At 33.4% G+C, this 19,919-nt stretch overlaps 1 protein-coding gene across 11 annotated transcripts in view; it reads left to right on the top strand.

Moving 5' to 3' along the window:
• Positions 1-19,919, top strand: part of LRRC4C (leucine rich repeat containing 4C) — a 426,317-nt gene that overhangs the window by 304,766 nt on the left and 101,632 nt on the right. The gene's annotated exons all lie outside the window — the stretch shown is intronic.

Below are 19,919 nucleotides of genomic sequence, written 5' to 3'. Positions count from 1 at the left end.
TTTAAAAGTATGTTTCTTGGGCCTAGATGTAAGATGCTAGATGTAAGCGTTGCATTTATGTAGCTGATAATGCTTTATTATGCCATTAAGGCTATTTACATGCATTTGGAGTCTGATAAAATTGAAGCAAAAAAATTAAGTTATAATGTATACACAAGTGAGCTGCAGCAACAACAGTTGAAGTGTTGTTTTGGGAAATTCTAGTTGTACTCATATGAAGTCCTTTCGCCCCCCACCTATTTCTTCTTCCTTTTGTTTTTTTTTTTGGTTTTTTTTTTGGGGGGGGGAGGGGCAGTAGATGCAGGTTAAGTTAGGAACTGCATATTTCATAGAACATTTCTATGCTGTGGTGGTTCTTCAGATCAGTCCTGTTCTACAAAACAGCACAAATAATGTGGAAAGTTGCTAACGTAAGGAGAAATTACTTTAAGAATATTGGTTGATTGTTGGAGGTTGATTGTTCACTGAGATCTGGTGCTTTATTGATAAAAGAATTTATTCTCAAAACAGCAAAAATGAAATCTTGTAAATACCAAAAGAATACTATTTGTCTAGAAACAAAATTATCTTGAACAAGATGCAAATGAATACATAAAAGTAGAATTTCTACTTCTGTAAATATTGTTATCTTTAGTAAAGTCAAGTGAAATTTGCTTTTATTGTGCCTTTCATTTGATTTTTGCATAGAATGATATTTCAACTGAATGCTCTGTACTTCAGTTTTCTTCAAACAACGTGGTTGAGAATTTTTTCTTTATGCCTTATCTGTGTTTTGTCCTTAAAAATTTACATATGTACATGTACCGTGAAGAAGAAAGTTTTGCAAATATCAATTGAATATATTTCCACTAGAGTACTGGTCATGGGAGAATGAATTCTTGATGTAAGATAGTACATTATATGTTTTTATGATTCTGCATTTCTTTCTGTTATCCATTGGTCACCAAGATCTTAATCTAAAGGACAGTGAGTCAATTGACAGTCTGCAAGATTTGATTTATTGATGGCTATGAAAGAACACAAGAAAGAAAGCTGGTTATGCTTCAAGAGTCTTTTTTACCTTTCTTCTTTTCTTCGTTGTCACATAGGCAGTTATTTGAGTAACTGAAGCAAGTAAAATTTGTTCTTTTATCTTCTTTTACCTGCTAATAACTGTTTTCACTGTATTTTTTTTATCTGTGTAGATCTTAGGAGTTATAAAATGTTGAATTTCCTTTGCTTAAACCTGGCACTTACTTTTTCTTCACTGAAATCAGCATCATAATTGTAGTGTCTTGAACTTTTTTTTTTCATCCTCTAAAAAACCCTGAAATAAGGTCAATCATAGATGATATTATTGCGTCAACAGAAAAGTATGTATTCCTGAAAAAGTTATTACTTGGAAATGCTCTTTATGGAAGTGATGGTTCAGAGATGAGGATAGAGACGCATCAGCAGACAACTAAAAGCAAACTGTGCTAATAACTTTTCATCCCCTGGTGTATCTGTGACATAATTGTTCGTCTAATCTTTGTGAATGCAATTATTCATGAATCTTTAATAGAAACTTTCTAAAGGTTCTTATGTGTCTTTGGAGCCTAAGCCTCATAATTATAAATTAATTACTTGAATAGAATCCAGAGACCCACTGGCAATCAATTAGATTGTCTAGAAAACAGAACTTAGGCATATGAAACATTTAGACGCATGAATATTTTTATCGTCTGTTTTTTTCCTATAAAGCAGAGATAAAATTGTCTGATGTCGGCTATTGAATCTCAGAAAAGGATAGGGATGTAAACATTAAAAAAAATAATAATAATAACATGAATGAAAAGAACCATTCCACTTAGTAAACTTTATATCCAACAAGAGTAAACAGGTGAGAAAACACTGTTGTCAAAAATATATTATAGCAAGAACCATCCAAATTTAGAAATACCTGCAACTAAAAAAAAATTACATAGTGTTAAATGTTTAGTTTTCTTAAAATGAGCTCGACTGTTTTTTGTTGATTCTGAGTTTTGTTCAGAAGCGAAGAAACGTAACAAAAAGGAGTGAAATAATAGGGTCTCCTAGAATTGCCTGCACATAAATTCTTTTGATAATTGTATGATTATTGGTGTGATTGCAGAAAGTTCACATGCTGCTCTTGTGGCTCTTCTTGGATTTGTTAGTGGTAAAAGACCAAAGTTTCAGATGTTGTCACCATCAAACAGCAGGAATGAGCATCTGCTGCCCTCATAAACTTCCATTTGATATCTTCTCTGATGCCACTGTGTGTAAGCCTCAGTATGGCTATGGAGATGCATTATACTGAAGAATTGTCTACAGCAGGTGGCCAAATTAAAATTATTTACTTATATAGCACAGACACATTCTTAAATATACATAAAGTGTTTTATTGAAGTGCAGAATGTGGAGGAGGGGGAGAAGAACTGTGCCTTAATTTCTAACGAAAATCATATTTTTAGAAAAGGTCTGCTTAAGTAAACTTTTACTGTATTCATATCAGTAGTCAAGTGGCTTTTTTTTTTTTTTTTTTTTTTTTTTTCATAGGTAGGAGACTAATTATGGATATATTCACACAGTCTGTGTGTGAATTACTATGTATGGGCTGTAAGTAGCATTGGAGGAATTTTTTAAAATTATAGATATGATCAGATGTTTTACATTCCAGAAAGCTTTCATAAATTAATCTCCTCACCTCATTCATGAATATAACGTATGTATTGTTATATCATTTGAAATCTTAGTCAGACTCATATATCAAGCTTATAAGGAGCCTGTTATGAAAAAATAGAAATAAATGTACCTTATAAGTAATTGTAGTCTTGGCTAATACGTGATTAAAAAAGATATGAGTGGAGATGAAAGATTGGTCTGTGTGTTATTGTAATTAATTGCACATTATCTTCATCTGCTAACAGGAATTATTATAAATTGAGCCACAGTAAAATTCTGAAAGAATGTTCTATGCAAACATTCTGAAGAGGTGTGTTCCTTGGCTTCCTGACTCATGCTCCTTTAGCTAGTCACTCAAATACTGTCATTTTGAGAGGATACAAATCAGCTCTTCAGAGAAATGTTGTCTTTTGTTTGTTTGTTTATCAAGTGCTTCTTCCACTTATGAAAAATCATCATGAAATAGTGTTTCACATTAGTAGTCATCAGCTACTCTGCATAGAGAGAAATGTCTCTAGTTCTTATGCAAAAAATCTTCCTACTCCAGTATTTTCTGTGTCATTTCAGAAACCTGTCTCTAGTCCATGTACCTTAATATCAATAGAATGTGCTTCTGGTTTTTATCTCTAAAATTAAGCATTTTGACAAATGTGCGAGTGATCTCTTGGCCATCTGATAGTCCCAGTCAATTTGCCTGTCAGATTTATTAAGTTGCTGACTCCAGTTGGTATGAAGGCTGGAAAACTAACTGAAAACAAGTTCTAATTCGATTTTTTTGACTCTCTAACCTTTCCAGTGAGTTTCACCTGTGAATTCCAACCAGCACAAAGAAAAGCCAGGTAATTACTTTGTGATAAGAAGAGCAGCACTGAAGAATTTGCCTGGGGCTCAGAACACCGATGGCCTGATAAAACTCAACAAAGTCCATGGCCCCCAAAGGCTGCCAAGGCTGGATCTGCTCTAGGCTAATATGCTTAGAAGAAAGGTCAGGCAGTTGTGGAAAGCTAAGCAGCAGACTGCCTCTCAGCTCTGTGGCAGGTAGTGTTCAGAAACTGAGCAGGAGACAGAAAGGGGTTGATATAAATGAGTTAACTGATTCCCCCTTTTTTTAGACCCTCATTCCCCAGATGTGTGAGCAGGTGGCAGTGAATTCACTACAACTAACTGGAACTCTTATGTGAGCTTCATGTCTAATTGTAGTGGGACAGGATGACATGGAGCATCAAGTTTCAGGACTGAAATCTTACTTCTACCCTTCTTTTAAATTAAAGTCATGCATTTATAACCAAATGAGTTTGTCATATCAGAAAGTAATTCTTGTTTTCTTCTCTTCTTGAAAACAGCATATTTCTAGGGAGAAAAAAAAAAGAGAGAGAGAGAAAATGTAGTGTCCTTTTACAGCCTATACATCCTATACTTAAGTCAGCTGATTTATGACATTTATGACAGGAATTAGAATAACACCTGGATAATTCTAACGGGTGAAGGACACAGTAAGTGGTTTTAAAACATTTTCAGTGATTCCATTTTCTGAGTGAAGTCAGGAACATAGCCAGGAGTCTTCAGTACTAGCTTCTATGAGTAGTGATTATACGCTAAATAATGGAGGATTATGGAGGATAATGTCAGATTTTTTTCTAGAACTTGCTACATGCTCTGGTCATGTGTGGAGCCAGGAACAGTACTTGATGATCCTTACAGGTCCCTTCCAACCTCAGATAATCTATGATTCTTTGGCCTTCATTTATTTGAATGTCCTAGGACTATGTAACTATGAAGTGTAGACTCATTAGAAAGGCTATCAAGACTCAGTTATCTTTCAAGACTTGTCTCTACTTAATAATCTTTAACAGTTTATTTTATCCAAGACAGAAAAAAATCACTTGAATGAATTTTGACTGTCAGGGAAATGCTTTTCATTTTTCTGTTTAAGTGTGGTGATTAGTAAGAACTGTTTATTAAAACCTGATTAAACTCAGACCATAAATATTTATTTCTTGAAAGAAATATGAAAAAGTTTTATATACTATTATTTCCCGTTTAGTACCCTCCATATTTTCAAGCACTTCTTTCATTGTTGTTCTCTGTTTCTTTTTTCTTCATATGAGTCAGAGCAGGTATTTCAAAAACTAGAAACTGCAGGAAGCTTTCTTTTCAACGGAAATAACTGAGTCAGAAGGAATTGCATTCAGTGGGTGAGTTGTGACCCAACCAGTCACTGTCTTCTTTTCTGAATCAACTAAAAGCAGATACCTCTAAAAATTTTATGGAAATCATGAATTTGACATCACCACTGTTCTTTTGTTAGCTACTGAACAGCTACCATCCAATAACACTTAATCTACCAGTATTTACTGACTAACGGTTATGAATGTAAATGGGAAAAATACCTTGAAATGGGCTAAAAAATATAATAATAACATATTTTTCATGTAAACTGTCTTGTTTCCTGGTGACTTTAAGAGGTGAAGGGAACAGTTTGTGGTAGACTGGTTTGATGTTTGTCTTTACTTCTGTCTTAAAGACTGAACTAACAGAACTAAAGTTCTGTTGCCAATTAAAATTACTTCAGAATGGAAAATTCTGCTGTTATTTACATTGTGAAAATGATTTAGTTCCTATGAAGTTCTCTTGTGTGTAAATGAAGGCAGAATTTGGGTAAATCTTAAACAGCTTCTGTTTATACAATAAGAATTTCAGTTTTACTAGTATAATCTCAGCATGGAGCTCTGAAAAAAAAAAACAAAAACTAAATCTACTGGGAAGATATTGTTTGTGCTTGACTGAAGAGTGAAAATGAAGTAAAAGGGGGCAGTAAAGGAAAAACTGCACTACCTTGAAAGCTTTGTATTTGTTTGCAAAATATACTGATTATTCACACAGGGTAAAGAATTCAGTTTCAAGTACATTTCAGACATTTGTTGTAAATTGTTCACGGTAATTTAGGAAGTTATGCTAATTAATTTGCATGAGCAATCTGTAGATGACCTAAAGTAGTGGTTTTTCTTCTGCAAATATGAGGTATTGCTGATATGTGGGCAAAGAGAATGTCCCTGTTAATGCTCCAGTAATTGTAAGGCCTTTTGTATGTCAGAAAACATAAAGGTTGGTATGACCACAGATTAGTATATACGTCAGTAGTGTTGAAGTGACAAGGTTAGGGTTGAAACAGCATACCAGATTAGTTGTATGTTCTTGTGCAGTCTTCACTGCACAGAGTGGACTGTAGAGCTGTGATGTTCTGTTTTGAATTAGTATAATATATGTAGGGAAAATGAGACTCAAATTTAGAAGAAGTTTGTTCTGTGTAAAATTTGAACATGGTCTGAGGTGTTCTGTCAGAATAGAAACATTGTAATCAAAAGCAGCTGTGAGCATTGTTTCATTTTCTGTTGTCACCTCTGTGTCTGTATTTGAGGTCATTAGTAACTTTTTCTAATAGTGACTGTGCAGATACTTACGGACTCTAGTGCTCATGCATACACAGCAAAGATTTTAAAAAGCACTCTGGTGTCTTGAAATGACTTCTTCTCGGAATGTGTGTCTGTGGCAGTGCTAAATGTTCCTTTCCTAGCAGAGAAGTGCCATGGGCATTTTTAATTGAATTTAGAAGCTGACAGAAAGAGCCAAACTGTATGCTGAAATCCTCCTATCTGCAGCACAATTCTAGCAGACAGGAACAACAAAAGCTTCTGACATTCAGTAAACTCTGAAAAGAGGGCTCCAGAAGGACTGCTTCTTGGAGTTGAACTGTAACCTTTTCCTCTATGGGTGTCACAGTATTTGTCTCACTTCAAAAAAAATGCTAGTCCATGCAACTTGATGTTTCCTACAATACAGGCATTCTTCTCTCGAGAGGTAAGATAAATCTGCTAATTTATTTTATATATTTGTTAAAGAATGCTGTGTTCTTGCTGGGTTTGATAAACTAACCCCTCTCACTAGTTTATCATTAAAGGCCTTTTTATACTGCTAATACTACAGCAATGCATAAAGTAACATATTCCCAAGTATCACAATATGGTTGTTGGTCTACTAGTTTGTATTGTAAACTGCTTGAGAGAAAAGCATTGGTGTTGTAATTGAAATAATCCTACTTGCTATCCTAGTTGCTGCAGGTGAATTGTATAATAATATAATAATGGACGAGTTGTTTCCTGTGGGAAGTTTTCAGTTGCCTGATATTTTTTTAGAGGATTTGGGTACATTCTCCCAGAAATATTGTTTGTGGATTTGTTTTTAATTGATTTCTATACAATTGAATTAAATAATCAGCACTTTATTACCAGTTGCATTATTTAGTACAAAAAGATCAGGTCATCATTTTGTATCAAAAAATTGGATCAGAAAAACTGCTTCACAAGGGAAATCAAATATTCTTATGTTTCCTGAAAAAATAAGTATATAAATGTCTCAAAAGTAATTTGCCTATTTGTGACCTGGAGACATTAACCCTGGAAATCTGGAGGAATCCTTCTACATTGTACTGGGCAGATCTCATCAGAATTACAAGAAAATTTAATATTTTCCATAAAATGCTATAATTTTGACCAATTTATCCAATTTATCAATAGTAATATAAGCTTGACAATTTTTTGTCTTTTTTTGATTATGCTGGTCTGTGAGATGAAAAGAATCAACTTCCTATATCCTTCCTTACATGGTTTAAATACTTCTGGATAAAATTTGAGTACTAACTCCCAAAATTTTCAGAACAATAAGAAATTATTGATCTTCCTAAGCAGACTACAGAGAGGTCAGTTTACTTTCCAGATTACATTGTATAATTTTGATTAATTGAAAACAGAATAATCGGGTATCAGATTATTCCATATAGTGTAGATATCCATGTCCCAGTTGGTATTTATTCATGCTGTAAGCATGACTTTTACTGAAAACTTTTACCTATACATTCTGCTGTTTTGATTGTAATGATGGTGAACATTTGCCATCTTTCCTGTTCACTTCAAAGTTGGTAACTTTATCATCCCTACATATGCCAGATACTGCTCTGCAGCATCTGGCTGTTAAGCTGTTTAATCTCACTGGGAGATTCTTGGTTTAAATCCATGGTTAACAATCGTATAAAAATATATCCAAGCCAGATGCATTTCAGCCTGTGTAGTTTTCGATACTGGTTTGTTTAGTTCTCAAATGCTCTCCACATGCATCTATCCCATCTTGAAGATTTTCTGGAAACAATTTTTGTTTAAATAGATAAAATATTTAATTGGCTTTTTGACCTTAATGAATATGAATATTACTTATTTCTCTGGTTTCATCTTGAGATCTTCTAGACACAAGATTTTTGGCATTAGCTGTTTGATATTTCAGAGTATGGATGATTGAACACTTGTGGTTATTGTGACCAAAACTACACATGTTAATGTAATTAAAAGGATAATTACAAACAACCACAGAAACCTAATTTATGTGCATCCATTTGGATAACTACATTAAATTGATTAGAATTTATATGAACATGGGAAGAAAAGTCACTATCTTGTTTTATTGCTTCCTCTATAATAATAGTTGGTAGAAAACCATTTATACTGGAGTATTTAACATGTTACTGGAGTCTAAAATTTCACTTTTTCTTTTAGTAATATTCATTATAGTTTTCAGAAGGGCGTTACACAAAGTCTTCTACATCACAGCATAATCAAATCAATACTAGGAAAATCAGACTCTTTTCACCATTTAAAACAACTACAGAAGTTAGTTTGGAAACAATTGATTATATTTATTTACGTAAGTTTGTTTACATTTTAAAATATTTTAAGTTTAATTATTCTGGTTATTACCAATTTTTTTCCTTGAAACTAATTTTTGAAGTAAGTAAATGGCTTTTATTATGTTGATGTGTTGATCTTCATTTCTAAAACTACATAACTTTTACATTCTTAATTCATTGATGTTCTCTGCCTAATCTTTCCTTCTCAAAGATTTGGCTAAAATAATTCTTCCCTGAAACAAATTTTCATATTTTTTTTTCATTACAAAATAAATCAGATATTTTTGCCTTGTTAAATTGGAAGTTTTCCCCTGATAATGAAAACTTCTTCACTGCAAAAATGAACAAATATTAATTGAATAAACAAATAGGACATCATTAGTTTTATGATATAAACATGGATAGAGGGGAAAAAAAAAACCACCATAATTAAATATACTTACCCAGTTTCCACAGTAAGATCTTTGCAATAGCTCTGAATCTTTATCTTCAGGCAATGTTGTTTGTCCTTAAAATATTTCTGGCCTGTGCTTGACTGTCAATAGGAAGTAAATACTAACCTGTGCAACAGAAAATCAAAGCAGTACCCTGGGGTCTTTGAAATATGTATGACTTTAAACTTAATTAGGTAATGTTGTGTGGTTCCAAGCTGTTGCTTATTCATGAAAGATTTGCAAAGTGTTCAAGTCATATGTTAATTCTCTACTTGCCTATTACACATAATATGCACAGGTAGCTCTGAATTATGTCTCTTGAAAATATAATAGATAAAGTAATAGTCAGATGAATGTACTAATTCATCTTTGCTTTCTAGCTGATTTCTTTCGTAAAGGGTTTTGGGTTAGAGGAAAAGAAAAATATAAGAAAAAAAAAAAAGGAGTAGGATGGAAAAGATTTAACTAATAAAGGTTATATGCAGGTTTTAGTGGAATTTAACTACCCGAAATGGAACTGTGACCATATAATAAGCCATAACATCTTTTCTTGTGAAAGGTATCATTCACAAATCATTAGCAAATGATTTGCTTGTCGTATAATTCAGTTTTTGAAGGAGAAACAAAAAATGTTTTTGGTATGAAAAAGTATCCAAGAGAGACACCTAAGAACTGGCCAGACCATCACCTGGGTATTGTATGATAATCACAACATATGCCTGCTTTTTTTTTTTTTTTTTTTTGTTTTGTTTGTGTGTGTGTGTGTAAACATTATTTTTATACTTTAAGTTAGAAAAATTTCTGCATTAGAAAAAGTTTTTAAAAAGCATAATCTTTTTTTTTTTTTTTTTTTTTTTTTAGCATATTTTATTTCAATTATTTGTCCTCCAATGCTACTGTCTCCCATAGCTTCCCAAGATAACATCGGTTGCTTTTTCCCTAACAGCGCAGAGTGAAACTGAAGGGTAATGAATGGACAGGGATCATTTACTCCTCTATATCAGTAGCTTTTGGGTTTTTCATTTTAAGAAGTTGCATTTTCTATGAAGAACTTCAGTGAAAATAAACCTTTTGAATACTTCTAAAGTTGTTTTTACTTTGTTTTCACTCTGATGCGATATAAATATCTATACTTCTTTCTGGGTTTTGAAGTGAAAGATACAGCCTCAAAATCATCATTAAAAGTGTTACTATTAGTCATATTATTTATTGGGTAGTCTTCATTTTTAATTCACAGGATGTCAGCTGAAATTATTTCATTTTTTTCTCAAGTACACTTATGATAGTTTTGTGCTGTTTTTCGTGGTGTTCTTATTTTCTTTTTTTAATTATCATAGTAGGTATTAGAGGCTCCTGTTATGGTTTTTAATATGAGACTCAAAAGGCTCGTGCGAATTCTGTCTAGACTGTTTCTATTCAAGTTGTCAGAATGTGACCTGTTGTCATCTCTCTCACTACATAAGCAGATTTTCCTATTCATATTGTATTAATTCATACAAATTTAACGATTGTCCTGCCTCAGTAACTGGACTTGAAAGACAAATATGGGAGATCTCAACTAAGCCAAAACTCACTTCTCAATCATGCCAAGAATGTATATATGAACATGTTTATTCAGCTCTTTGTGACCCAGTGAACTCAAATATATTTTCACAGAATCACAGAATTATCAAGGTTGAAAAAGACCTAGAAGATCATCTAGTCCAACCATTACCAATACTTCCAGGCTAAATCATATTCCTCAGCACCACATCCAAGCATTTCTTGAACACTCCCATGCTTGGTGACTCCACCACCTCCCTGGGCAGTGCATTCCAATGCCTGACTACTCTTTCCGAAAAATAATACTTCCTAATGTCCAGCCTGAATCTCCCCTGACACAGCTTAAAACCATTCCCTCTAGTTCTATCACGGATTTTATTTTAGTTATCATTAATGTATTCTAAGATCTATTTTCTAAAGTTTGACAAAACAATTCAGCGGTGGTCTACCATCTGTGCTTTTAATGATGAGTGGCTGACATACGTTTTCATGCATGGATGTGTAGAAACAAAAATTGTATTTTAATGCTCAATTGCTTTGAGCATCAAATAGAGGAAAATACTTTACTTTCAATCCCTTCCATAATTCTGCATATTTCACCTCTTGCTAGAATGTAATGCCATTTGTTTCTTTGTAAATGTGGAAAATTTCAAATCTTTTTGTTGCATTTCCTTATTGCTTATTAGCTAAATAATAAAACAGGAAGTCTGATGACAAATTCTGCTAAAAATACTGGAGTGATTCCATGAAGCCAACTGCATTTATTGATTATTTAGGTCCTCTGGAGTACCTCATCTATTTCATAATGGAAGTCCTTCAAGCTAAATAATGCAGCTTCAGTTCTTCTATTATTTTCATAAACAATACTGATCATAAAATAAATACTAATGTCTCCATAGTATAAGACATAATATTTCTTAATCATTGCTAGAGGAAAAAAAATGCCTTGAGCAACCCATTTTTTTAGGTGAGTGTAACAGCAACAGAATTTTATGGATAGGCTCTTATTCTGTCATTGGAATAAGCTTGTCCTGAAGTTTCTCTCTGCTGATTTTGTGATTTTCAAGGAGTTGGAGAGTAAAACAAATGCATTCAGAGATGGTAATTTTTTCTTTCTGGCGTGTAGAAATGTTACATACTTTATGGAGATTATGGTTCTGTAGCAAGATTTGGTTGTAGATTTTAGGCTATTCTTGTCAAGGTACAATAAAGTGAAATCTAAACACATTACTTCTGACAAGGAGCAATATACATACAAGATCAAAAAAAGCCTTGAAAGTTAGATGCTTAGGCATTTACTCAGTCTTTCTAAACATGAATAAATGGATTGTGGAAAAACTTCATAATGATGTTTATGTGACATAAGTTGTATATAGAGATTCAGAAAGCACCTAGTTGTGAAAGACTTGAATATTCCTTGCCTATTCAAATGTTTCATATATGCTACTAGTTTATTTGTTACTAATTATTACTTTTTAATTAGTAATCTTTACAATAAAAGTAAGTTTTACATAAAAATAGCTTGGATATAGGAGTTATTCAACGTGTAGCCTGTTTTTAGCTGTAGGAAATCTTTTTCAACATCTTTGTCAGTGACCTTGATGAAAGGATAGGGAGTACCCTCAGCAAGTGATGATGATACAAAGCTGGGAGGAATGAGTGACACACTGGAAGGCTGTGCTACTGATAAGCAAGACCTGGACAAATTGGAGAACTGGGCAGGGAAGAACCTGATGAGATTTCATAAAAATATGTGTAGAGCCTTACAGCTGGGGAGGAATAACCACCTGCATCAGTATAGGTTAGGGGCTGACCTGCTGGAAAAAAGTTCTGTGTAGAAGAATTTAGGTGTTCTAGTGGACAACAGGTTGGCCATGAGCCAGCAGCGTGCCCTTGTGGCCAAGAATGTCAATGGTATCCTGAGACGCCTTGAAAAGACTGCAGCCAGCAGGTCAAATGAGGTGATCCTCCCCCTATGTTCTGCTCTGGTGAGGCCACATTTAGACTACTGTGTCCAGTTCTGGGTTCCCCAGCCCAAAAAGACATGAATGTCCTCGAAGGAGTCTGGCAGAGGGCCACAAAGATGATAAAAGTCTTCATTTGAGTGATGTTCAAATTAAGGAGCAAGTAGAGAATCCTAAAAACGGCAAGTTCTTGAACAGATGTTTTTATACTTCAAAATTCCAGTGCTCTTCACTGAAATTATCACTTCCCGTTTATTTTGTTTGTTTGTTTGTATGCATAAGTGTATTTAATCTGAATATTTTCCATAGATATCTGTTTTAATAAGAAAAAGGTCTGCTGTGAAGATAAGTGAATGTCTCATTGTATGAGGGTTTTGTTTGGACTAAATCTTCTGAAAGTGAATGTACATTTGCAATTAGCTGTGACTCACAGAGCATTAAAACTCTGCAGATTAGTTTAATTATACATAAAAACTGAGAAAATGTAAAACTTAGAATAACTTTTCTAATAGCTTTAGAAAAGCTTTCCACAATTAAAAAATAAAATAAAATACAACCTTCTGTCATGTTAACAGTACTAGGTTAGCTAAACCAAGAGAAATCTTTAACATGATTGTTTTAAAGAGTTCATTTGAAGTGAGAGCATATTCTGTGCTGACGAGGTAGTATTGAACCCCAACCAAATTAAGTGATCTATTCCAATAGTTAAAATATATATATGGATTTTTTTAGTAGGAAACTGAAAAATTTCCAAATCCTAGCATACGATGCTAATTCAAGTTTTTGAATATTAAAATTGTGAATATTACTTAAAAAGACTTGTGGTAAAGAAATGAAGTGTAGGTGTGGTAAAGGGGAAGTGTGAAATTTGTGGGCTGAGCTAAAAAGTTATTTACTAACAAAAGGAAAAGTGGAAGGAAAGAGAAGGGAAAGGAGAGAAAAAAACAGTCACTGACAATCTACCATGTTGATTGATGCCCAGCTGGTTTCTACGGGAAAGGTGGCTAAACCCCCTAAACACCCTTCCCCCACCCCCTCCCCCGCCTCACCCTTTATGTCTGACCATTAAGTTTTATGGCATGGAATCTCTCTGACTTTGGTTTGAGTGATCTACCTTGTTTTGATCCCTTCTCCTCTTGCGTATTCCTCAATTTGTTCACTGTGGGGGGTTGAAAAGTAGAAGAAATGAAAAATAGAGAATGCCTTGATACCGTGCAAACTGTTCTACTGTAACTAAAACATTATTGGCGTAGTTTTGAGCACACATCTGACATACAGCATCATACGAGCTGCTGAAAGGAAAACTAACTCCAGCCTAGCCCGACTTAATACAGTGTTTAATGACAATGATGAAAAAGGTCTAGAAAAGAAGCATTTGAGAGAATGAATAAATAAATAAATGGAGACACTTATCATTGAAAAGAATTGAAGACGTGGAAATACAAGAAAGATAGACGTTTCCTTCATGTGGAAAATTGGTGGAAAGAAGTAATCCTTATTGACAGTGGAAAAGATATGTAGTGGGTTTAGGCTGTAGCAAGTTTTTTTAAAGTTTAATATTGTGTATCACTTTATGATAGAGAGACTGAAATATTAGACTGTATCTATCTATTACTGAAGTCTTTCTGAACAAGCCAGGAAAAATATCTGTCAAAAAGTATGATTGTTGACCTTGTAAGAGAGGTAGAGTAGTATAATAAATAAATAAAAAAAACTTACCTGCTAGATGTCCTCATTTTTTTTGAGTTCAGAATAAGGCAGACAGGTTGTAGAGTCAAGATAGTCTATCTTTGCATTCCAACACTGGAGACTTCTGTATTACTTTCTAATGGTGCATACATATATATTTATACTGCCAATCAAGGTAAAAATCCATCCGTAGTTCTAAAATTGTGAAACAGACTGGTTTGCTCTCTCACTTGGAAATTATTGTATATTTCTTATTTTTATTTTTTTTTTCAGCCTGTCCTCACGATCTCAAAATATACAAAAATTGGAATGATTTTCCCATGGATTGCAACAACAATAATAGGATAAGTTAATTAAACTTGTCACTTAAATTATGGGCTATAACTTTCGATAGGCAAATAAACTGCTTGTGGTTATTTGAGAGCTGATCTATGAAATGAAGTGCAAGAATGGCACAAAGTCATTCTGAGATAAATATTCTGTTTCATATGTATATATATGTTTGTTTATTACCAGAGGAAATGAATTATTTTTCTCTTGAGACTTTTGTTATGCAAATTGTTTGAACATGGCCAGTCCAAAAGGATGTGTGCAGATTTTTTTTTTCTGCAGTTCTAGCAACAGGATCCATAAATTTGAAGGCAGACTATTGTTCTGCTCAGGAAGGAAAAAAAAAAAAAAAAGTATATTATATATCCTTACATGTGTTTTTATCCTACTACCATATCTTGTTCATTTGAGTGGCAGCTGAATTGCAAAGTAGTATAGTGAATTAATTGAACATCAAAATGAAGCTGTTCTTTCCAACAATATGAAGCTCAATTGAGAAGAGACAGATATTGACTTTGTTTTTCTTTGTCAGTCAGAGCAGGAGAAACAACTGTGCAGGAGAAACAACAAAAGGAGCAGAAGACTAATCTCTGCTCCTTTTTCCAGGCTCAGGTGAGCTCGCATAACTTCCATACTTGTGAAACTTCTACATTTCCTGCTGGGAAATTCTAGATAACTTAGGAAAGAAGGAGATATTGTTCTCTTCTAGCCATCTGGTTATTGAGTTTGCCACCATAGCCAGATGACTACTATAAGCCATACTTGATGTATGTCAGACTTTCCCTTATAGTAAACCTGTAATCATGCAGAGTACAAATTAACTAGACAAGATTCCATGGAAGAATTATGTTGGCTTTACAACTGTAAATGAGCAGGTACGATTTTGACTGAACTTTTCAAGGGACTTGCAAAATCCCGCGGATTGTGTCAGTTTATTTCCTATAGTATTACTGGGCAGCTTTCATTTGTATTGTATTACTGTGGTAAGGATTGCAGATTTTGTGTTTTGTAGACATACTTACGTGTGAAAATAGTTAATAAGAACTGTGTGTATTCTGGGAACTGTAGTCTTCGTAAATCTCATTCCATATCAACAGAAGAGTATGACTTCATCTATTTTACTCTTATACAATGTGACTTAAAATACAGCGGGGATCTGTAGGAAAATAACTCTACTCCTCTTAACAATGTCACTAATATAATTGTTTTCAATCTATGAATTTGCAGCAAAATCATTGGCACTTGCATTTCTACATTTTGTTTTGTGCTTTCCTAGTAGTTTGAGAATGATTCAAGGATTAATTAATTTTCATATATAATTAAGACAAGGTAATGATGGAAAATGTAAAAATGTATGTGTAGAATGTGTGCTTTATAATTGGAGGTTTTACAAATATTAATTCTTGGAGAAGTTTGTGTGCAACCTTTTTCTACAATAAGGTGCTATTACCTAAAACACATTTGACTTCAGGAACATTTTGTTAGAGTGGTTATTGAAAGCAAAATCAAGAGTTGACTCATATGTTTGCTGAGTTTACCTGGAATAGGAGACACAGAAGTTCATAAATTAATGTAAGACGAAAGTCTGCTTTGAGATCTTAGAGTGTTCCATAAGTCTGTGGTTGTGTCATACATATACTGGAGAAAAAGGCATACTTAGCTAGAAGTTTATTCTACTGAAATTTATACCAGTGTTATCTTTAATGAAGCCTGTACAGCAAAAGCTCATTGATGAGTCAACATGAAGTAAATGATGCTTTGGGCGTACAATACAGTACACAGTTGCTTTCATAAACAGATAATAAGAAACAATTTGGTCTCCTTTAATTGTGGTTTTATACTCAGTTCTATTTCAGTTTCCTTAATACTATGACAGTGCTGGCAGGCAGCATAGAAAGACTTCAGCAGAAGGAGAAATCTGCTTATCTATCCTTTGGCACAAGATTGATAGTTGTCAGTGAAGGCTTGAATTTGTATACTGATCCCTAATAGGATTTTCATGTTTTCTGATTAATTTTTTTTTTCTCATATGAAATCAGATATATTTTTAGTACCTCATATTTATTTTCTCAGGGTTTATGCTTAAAGCTATATTTGCAGTGAAAACTGTTCTGACTTTGCTTGAAAGGAGCAGACAAAGGTGTGTGTGTGTGTATACAAATGTGTACATATCTGTAAATATAAGTAGGTAAAGGTATAGCAGACAGTGCTGTTGTATAAGAGAATAAATAGTTCAGTTTTTCTAGTGAAAGTGTTTCTAGCAAGCTCATTGCTTTATACTTTCTGGTCAAATAGGAACTGACAATTAATATTTGGAAATGTTAGAAACCTTTAGGAAACATTTGTCTTTTGTCTAATCTTGAGTATTGCAATGGGAATGCACCATGTACAGCCACAGTCTATCTTACTTTTTTTTTTTTTTTTAAACTATTTTTCAAGTGTCTTTTGAAATATTTTAATAATATCTTACTAGTTTTATGTTGATATTCTAAATTTTCTTATAACAAAATTTTACTTTCTTTCATTTTATGTGGATTGGTTCTGAAATAATCCAAGATGCAATACACAGAATATAACATGCTTAAATAATATAATTTATCTCTACATAAATTGTGTTGTTGTTCCATTAAAAAAGTGTCCATTTTTTGTTTGTGATTTTTCTTAACTCATTTTGCTAAAAATCATTAAATAACAATTCTGAATATATATATAAAAAACAAACAAACAACCACAACAATCATAGCTATTTCTATTGAGAATGTGAGTGAATAAATGTTCTCTAGTTTTCTGTCCAACATTCATCCTGACTTTTTCATATCACCTTTGCTAGCAGCATCATTGTTCTAATATATTCTCTCCAAATACTCATTGGGTGAGGAGATGGTCAGACTAGGCGGGACATATTTTGTGTTGTTTAGAATTAAATTTCTGATCAAATTAGAACATTAATTCAGGTCCCTTGGTATGATAATCTTTTGTTGACACTCATACAGTTGTTTGAACATTTGGCCTAGTGTATGTTAAGACCACATTCTCAAAGGCTAACAAATGTGGCTGAATAATATTAATAGATCAAACATTGAATTCTAACACCTTCTCAGAAAACCTTCACAAATATGTCTTCATCTGTAATTTTGTTAGTTGTTGGTTATCAATTGGTAGCTTGTGCTTCCAGAACCATTCAACAATAAGATGTGTCTGCACAATCCCTCTCAGTGCTTTTCTCAGTATATGCTTTCCGCCGTGCGTTATGACAGTAAGACTGACACACCATGAAATGAATAATAATGTGTTATAGCTGGAAGTAGTTAGAACTTCCCTCTCACTCCTAGCACCTTGCCTAACAAACTCTTCTCCTCCTGCACTGTTACATGGCAAAGGGCTTCAGTGTATATACTTGCTCTCCTTTAACAAAAGCAGAAACCCATGCCATTCTAGAGCTTGGAATACAGGTCTTCATTAGTATGATTGCTCTATAGATATCCCATTTAAATGCTTTACAGAATCAAATCCCAAAGGTATGCTTGGGTGTAATATAGAACTAGCCCAGAGCAAGCATCAGTCAGCTTGTTAAAGGTGGAATAAAAATGATGCCAGTACTTAAAGTTTTCTGCAGCAAGGTTTATATCTCAGATATTCTCCGTATATTAGTATTATATTCTGTAAATAAATTTGAAGCTGTGAGTATATTATCTGATGTGTTTTCTGTCTGCGCAGAATAACCTGTTACAGGATTTTGGGTTTTTTTTTTTTACTGACCAGCAGGTTTAATAACTGACTCATAATCCTGCCATGCTCAGCCTCCCACCTAATACTGTCATGACAAGATACTGTTTTTCTTCTATTGAAAGGAAGAAATAAAAATTAAGATTTTTTGAAAATGGAATAGCCACAAATAATTTGGTGTGTTTAAGCTGAAATGAATGGTGTTGACTACCTGAAATATCCCTTAGTCTTATAAATTACACACGGTCTTTACACATTCAGGAGGTGTTGTTTTCTCTTATATTAGAAAACAAACAAATGGTGCTGTTGCTTGAAAGGCTTTTAAAGATGAGGACATATGGAGTTAGGTGATTAATGCACTTAGACAAACTCTGTAAATCCCAAAATATTCCAATCCACTTATTTCAGCAACTGAATGACACTTAAAATCTGTTCTAGTGGCTTTGTTTGTAGAACAGTCAGATTTTGTGATGTTTTGATTTTTTTGAACCTGTATACTTCAGCAAATGAGAAGTTTATATCAGCAAATTTCAGATATCTGCAAATTTCAGCAAGCTCCAGTCTTTTTCTATAAAGAATTAACAGGAAACATGACATTCTGCCTGTAAACTACAAAACTTTTAGTCTAACATAGTCTCAAAACAGTCTGCATCTACCTCTCGTTGTAGTGTATTAATTTATAGATCTTGTAAGCACATACATTGTGATAACTAGAGATAATGTAGTTTTAGAATAAATAAATCAGAAATTATTGCTATATTTTAAAAGTCACGGATGTTTGAAAAACTCTTTTATGACAATATCCACTCCTGTATTGTTTGGGACTATTAAAAAAAACACCAAATCTAAACAAGGTTGAGTATAGTCTAATAATATTTAACTCTTACTGTGTGTCATTTAATAACTATTTGATTTCTTAAGTGAATGCTAAGGAGAAGTACTTGTGTAAAAATAGTCACTTTGGAATCAGTTACTTATTGCTACTTTTTTCTTTTTCCTTTTTTTCCTATAAATGATATAACTTGAGGAGGGAGGGGGCAAAATATAAAAATTAAGAACAAAAAACAAAAACAGGCAACAAATCCTTGTTTCTACAAAACGTCAAATTAGGAGTAGTTTCATGTTATCAGTACTTCCGTTTTAAAATTAGATTTCATATAATATTAATCTAAGGCTATTTCTGAGAAATGCTTTTAATACAAAACTAAAACAACTTTTCACCCTTCTTTTTGGTAGTGCTTGCATTACATTTGTACTTTGGACCTAAATATCTCTTCTGAATTTCTGGAATAGGAATTCTAGCTAAGTGAGCTTTATGTACTTTAGAACCACAGATGGTTAAGTCTTGTTTCTGTGAATGTGCTTTTCACACAGAATTACTGAATAGCTTTTCCAAAACTCATAATTAATTTTAGCTGTCTCCTCTTTCGAGAACCCATTTTAAATGGATCAGGATTAACAAAGTGAGCTTTTGAGAGTAAGTTTCACCTGAAATATTTTTAATGAAATACCCCGTCCCTTGTCCTCCCAATTTGCACTGAATGTACTTGTATATAATCTTGGTAAAATTTGAAAACTACACCCTAGTATCTTGGTTTTATTGGTGTTACCTGGAGTTATTGCCCAAAGCCTGTAGTACCTAAAACTTTGACATCAATACTGCTTCACTTATCTTAAAAAACAGTGTGTGTGTGGTTGTTTTTTTTCATAATGTTGGGATAGTTTACAGTTACATATGTAAAGGAAAGTAATGCAAGTAATATTGTTAGGAAATGCATAAGCAGGGGGAAAAATAATAGGGGAGAAAAAGAAGACTATTGTGATAGTTTTCATTAA

Source organism: Coturnix japonica, chromosome 5, assembly GCF_054131305.1.
Source record: "Coturnix japonica strain WE chromosome 5, WE-NBRP24, whole genome shotgun sequence".
Classification (NCBI taxonomy): Eukaryota; Metazoa; Chordata; class Aves; order Galliformes; family Phasianidae; genus Coturnix; species Coturnix japonica.
Note: the sequence above shows the minus strand (reverse complement) of the source record. Positions and strands in the feature narration are given on the sequence as shown.